The sequence below is a fragment of the Chrysochloris asiatica genome, unplaced genomic scaffold (assembly GCF_000296735.1).
Source record: "Chrysochloris asiatica unplaced genomic scaffold, ChrAsi1.0 scaffold00386, whole genome shotgun sequence".
In the NCBI taxonomy this organism is placed as follows: domain Eukaryota; kingdom Metazoa; phylum Chordata; class Mammalia; order Afrosoricida; family Chrysochloridae; genus Chrysochloris; species Chrysochloris asiatica.
The window spans coordinates 414154-420153 of NW_006408904.1; positions in this window are offsets into that span (position 1 = coordinate 414154).

Consider the following 6000-nt stretch of genomic DNA (forward strand, 5'->3'; position numbering starts at 1 on the left):
CAGTCCATGTTCTTTGCTAGTCAATATTCTTTGCCAACACCATAATTCAAAGGCATTAAGTTTTCTTTGTTTTTTCTTATTCATTATCCAGCCTTCACATGCCTATGAGGCAATTAAAAAGATGAGGGCTTGGGTGAAGCACATCTTTGTCCTCAAGTGACATCTTTGCTTTTTAACACTTTAACAAGGTCTTTTGCAGCAGATTTGTCCATTGCAGTGCATCATTTGATCTCTTGACTGTTACTTCCATGGTCATTGATTGTGGATCTAAGCAAAATTCATTCCTTTAAAATTTTCAATATTTTCTCCATTTATCACGATGTTGGTCCGGTTGTGAGGATGTTTGTTTTTTTTTTTTATGTTGAGGTGTAGTCCATACATAAGCCTACAGTCTTTGATCTTCAACAGTAAGTACTTAAAGTCCTCTTCACTTCCAGCAAGCAAGATTGTGTCATCTGCATATTGCAGGTTGTTTGAGCCTTCAAAGAAAGGAAAAAGAAAAGGAGAGTGATTTAAGATATTTAGAAGACTTAAGCAAATTTGAAAGTCTCGGTAAATAGTGACTATTCTAGATGACAATAAATCACATATTTATGTTTTGTGTGGTGCTGGAGGATCAGCACTGGACTTCAAACCACAAGGTTGACAGTTTAAACTCAGAAACACCATACAGGGTCACTATGAGTCGCAACCGACTCAATGACACTTAACAACAACAATAGCTTTGAAATAGGCCAGGGCTGGTAAGCAGGTTTCATTTTATTTGTCAAATTCAACTAATTTGAGGTGGCTGCTTGAGTCCACTGTGGAGCGGGAATCTAGCGTCTCTCAGCTCACTGTTGCCAGCGTGTCTCCCACGTGAGTCATGGGGTGCGGGAAGAGCAATCTCAAGAGAAGAGATTTAAACTCACAGCCAGATTCCCAAGCTGTCTCCTGTGAGCGGACCCTAGAACAAAAACAAGTCGTATAGATAGCCACTGTATCAATCCATCTCATAACAACTGCAGCCGAGAAAACCATATAAGGCAGTTCTACTCCGTCACATTGGGTCACTGGGTCAGTATGAGTTGAGAAAGAGTTAGAAAAATCAGAAAGAAGAGTGATAAAGGATGCTGGAATTGTTTGGCCTCATAGGTGTGTGGAAAGGGAACAGAAAGTTTTCATGGAGTTACTTCCATTTCCTTGTTGCTGTACACACCAAGTGGGCATGGAGGTTGGAATGACTCTAATGCCTTTCCAACTATTGGCCACGCGGGGGCGCTCAAGTTCACAGCAATGTCCGTGCTGTTGTAACCTCGGTGGGTGGCATCCTGGGAAAGGAGGGCAAAGACACCATTAAAAGGAATCCTAGTAAAGTAATTTGATTGCGTCTTTGCTTCCCAGTGATGACAGCTGAGGAGAATCTGTTTTCTAAATGTGATAGCCGTCGCTGTTTGTCATTTTAGTGGCTCCTGAAAGATGGATTTTGACTGCACTGAGTTGCGGGTCTTCAGAGTTCGGCGTGTTTTTAGACAGACAAGACTACATCTCTCTCTCCCTTCTCAGTCTCTGCCATCTTTTTCTCTCCACCCTCTGATAGGGTGGTATGTGCTGTGCACCTTTCTCCTGTGCCTACGATGGCTCCTTTCACCCTCCGCAGTTAAGTGCTGTCTGAAAGAAATGTTGTATGAGAATCTGACAGACCAGAAACAGTCTCAAAAGGATCTCCAAGAGTTTGACTCTCTCATCATGCCGTTCTGGGTCATTTTGTTTTTCTGGGTCTCTGTGTCTGGATGGTGGGGTTGGGTGGGCTGGGTGAGAGCCGACAAGAGGGATGGGGAGAATTCGTGTTAAAGAGGGAGATGGCCGGACAGCCAGCATTCTTTACATTTCTGGCAGCTGTCCCCACAGATCTTCCCTGCTGACAAGGCCAGAGAGAGATGGGTCAGAGGCCATATGAATTTACCATATGAATTTACAATTGGTGATTCCCACTTTTCAGTTTCAAGCTTGGTGTAGTCATTCACGGACTTAACTTTTTGTATGGGCTCCCAAAGGATCTGTGATAAAATTGTTGTTGTTGTTGTTAAGTGCCGTCGAGTCGGTTCCGACCCATAGCGACCCTGTACAGGGTTTCCGAGGGTGTAAATCCTTACGGGAGTAGAAAGCCTCATCTTTCTCCCGCGGAGCGGCTGGTAGTTTTGAACCGCTGACCTTAAGGTTCTCAGCCCGATTCGTAACCACTACGCTACCAGAGATAAAATAACCACTATTAAATCTCTCATCAGTTTTAGGCCTAAGAAAGGTTATGGATCAGCCAGAGTCCAGAGAGGAGACAGAAATGACACCAGGCACTGGAACCCACCCAAATCCAAACTCACGGCCATTGCTTGATTCCAATGCATCGCAACCCTGAGACTGTAAATCTTTATGGGAACAAAAAGCCTCATTTTTCTTTTGCAAAGAGGCTCATGGATTTGAACTACTGACCTGGTGGTTAAAAATCCAGTGTGTACCCTACAGCGTCACCAGGGCTTCTCAGTGACTTGAACAGAGAGACTTTAATGTGAAGAGTAGATGATTAGGCACAACATTGTTAATCAGGTAACTGAAAAGACAAAATGCGAACAGAGTTATAAATGATGCACTTTCAGAAAGTCCTGCTGCTCCTAGGACTGGAGGAATGAAAGGGAAAGGGTAGACATAAAAATTAGAGCTTTGGAGGAGGGTCCTAGTGAACCTGTAAGGAGGGAGCACCTGTCAGGTGACACTAATGTCTGTGGAATAGGCATAATAAAGCTAGTTCTGCGGGGGTGGCAGAAGATACAAACTGGGTTCAGTTACTATTATGAGAAGGAATTGCTACTGCTGAGGTGAAAAACTTTGCTGGGTGAAAGCAAGCTTCTAGGAAGAGGCAAATCCGTTCTCCTTGTACCCGAACCTCCCGTTGTTACCTCATATTTGCGAAGCCTAATATGGAATCTGGAATCCTGGTGTGGTGCTGTGGGTTAATGCACCAGACTGCAAAGCCATTTGAACTGCAAGTTTGGTGGTTCAAGCTCACCAGTCACTCCTTGCAAACCCTACACAGGGTTGCTATGGGTCGGAACTGACTTGAAGGTACTTAACAACAACAACAATATGGAATCTGTTGGCAATGCCAAAGTGTAGCTTGAGTCCTGTCCCCCGCATCACCAGCCAGATCACAGAAGCATAGGTTTAGAGTTAAAATTAGTACAATGTGATCAACAGAAAATGCAGAAGGGGTTTCTGAAGTGGGCAAGAGAAATGAGAGGGACTCAGCCAGTTTTTTTGTTTTGTTTTCCCTTTCCATTTTTTATTTTATACATCAAGACTAAGGTCTGATGATAGATTTCTAAGATGTCAGATGGATGCCTGAGACCATAAGGCTTATGAGGGCTTTAGCACAGTGAGGTGGCCCTGTCTTGATCATCATTCGGAAGAAAGTTCTGTGGAAGCTGGTAAAGTACTGAGGGTCTTGCCTCAGAGCAGCCCTCCAAATCTGGGAAAACTGCAAACAGGAGAGCTGCCGCCCTCTTGTGGACATATGTGGTTTTGCAGGAGGATAATGCGATCGGAAGTCTGCTGGGGTAGTTAGTTGGCTGGCTGACTTCACTTCCTTTAGGAAGGATCCGTGGGAAAGGGTTAGTTTGACTCTCTGATGTAAATGAAGGAGCTGTCAGCACTGGCACATGGTGAAGGTGCCATTCTTCAACGGTATTAAAGTTTCATCACTGAGATCTAGATCTACCTGCCAAAGAACCTAATGATATATCCTCTACCCATGGCCAGTGATCAATGTCTAGAGCTGAAAGACATTGGAATCCAACATCTACTCTAGGTCTTTTGGAATATCCTTTAGAACAGGAATTAGCAAACTCTTTTTGTGAAGGGTCAGATAATAAATATTTGATTCTTTCGGCAACACGGTTTCTGATCACAGCTACTCAATTCTGCTTTTGCAAAAGCAGTCATAGACAAATAAACCAACGAAATGACAGAGCATACCTGTGTTCCAGTAAAACTTTGCTTATGGACACTGAGATTTAAATTTCATTTAATTTTCATGTGTCATGAAATACTCTCCCTTTAATTAAAAAAAAAAATCATTTTAAAATGTAAAAAATCTTAACTTGGAAACCTGTTGCTGTTGAATCAATTCCAACTCATGGTGGTCTCAAGTACTAACAGAGTGGAATTGTTTTCCTGGCTGTGATCTTCATGGAAACAAGTTGCCAGGCCTTTCTTCTCAGGTACTTTTGAGTTTTGAATAGTAGCTGATTATAGATTGCTTGGACTGGATTTGACCCATGGGTTGTAGTTTGATTTAAAATCTTCAGCAGTTAGTTAAAATCATAACGTGGTGCCACTGTGTCCTGGTGTATCCCTATAGGATAAGCACTGGACTGGCAACCATAAGATTGGCAGTTTAAAACCCACCAGTCACTCCTTGGGAAGTCTATACGGGTTCACTATAAGTTGGAACCAACTCGATAGCACTTAACAACAGCAACAACAACAACAACTGAGAACTGAAATCACTCAAGCAATATCTACACTACCTTGCCAGTTACCTGAAAGTCAGATAGTTACCAGCTGAGTCTGTCTCAATAGATTCAATGGTGTTGGGGTTCAGCCAGAGCTCTGAGCATCCTGGTTTGCTGTTTGAGAGAGTTTATGCAACAAGTTGTTGTGTCTGATTAATCCATTCTGTCTTACAGAGACACGAGAAGGCAGAGTAGCAGTGCCCCACAGGGTTTCCTAGGCTGTAATCTTTATGGAGGTGTCCTGGTATGGTACGTAGGATAAGCAAGCTTGGTTTGAACTGCAAGGTCCATGGTTCAAATCCACCAGCCGCTCATCAGAAACCCTACACAGGGTCTCTATGAGTCGGAACTGACTCTATGGAGCTTAACAACAACAATCATCTTTATGGAAGCAAATACGAGGCCTTTTCTTTTGGGAAGCCACTGGTGAGTTTGAACTGCTGACCTCAGTTAACAGTTCAGTTAGCATCTGGATCCTGGTGGTGCAGTGGCTAAGTGCTCGGCTTCTAATGGAGAAGTCAATGATTTGAGCCCACCAGGCATTCAGCAGGAGAAAATATCTGGCAATCTGCTGATATAAAGATTACAGCTAAGGAAACCCCTATGTATAGGGCAGTTCTGGTGCTGTGGGTTAATGTGCCAGACAAAGTTGTTTGAACTGCAAGGTCAGTGGTTCAAGCTCACCAGCTGCTCCTTGGAAACCCTATACAGGGCCACTATGGGTGGGAATCAACTGGATGGCGCTTAACAACAACAACAACTCTGCTCTCTAGGGTCATGGCTAGGAGTCAGATTTAACTTAACGGCATGGCGCATGACATGCAAATGAAGCTGTAGCTCTAACTTCTACCTCTTTGCTCACTAGGCAGAGAATTATGTTCTCATTTAGATTTGTGTTGCTGGGTGTTAATCTACGAACCTCATAAGAACTTTGAGGTGAAGCCTAGCATACCATTTCCTCACTTACAAGAAGAATCACCTCTGGAGAGCTTGAAACAGCATACTCCCTCAACACGATGAAACTATAATTGGCTTAATGAAAATGGAATTTTCGTAAGGTTTCCCAGGGAACTTAATCATTTTTAAAAGTCAACTACACCTGTATTGGAACTTACATGAAATGTGTGGTTTTATTGGTTTCATGAATATATAAATCCACCCATTGGAGATTTAAAGGAGCAAGGATGAGTATAAGGAACTTGGAAGGATTTAAAAGATCTTTTGTAGGAAACAAACCAACCCAAGTTGAGAACAGTGCTCCCTTTTGGATTATAGAGGGGGAGGAGGCCATTAAGGATCTTTAGGTGGGTTTTCTGGGATGTGCCTGAGGAACTCTGGGAAGACACATCACAACCTCACCAGGTAGGGTTGGGGGAACGGGCAGGGAGGGAAACTAGGGAATTCTTCTCTGTATCCTTTTTCATTCCTTGGGTTTTGAGCTCCATTAGTGTCT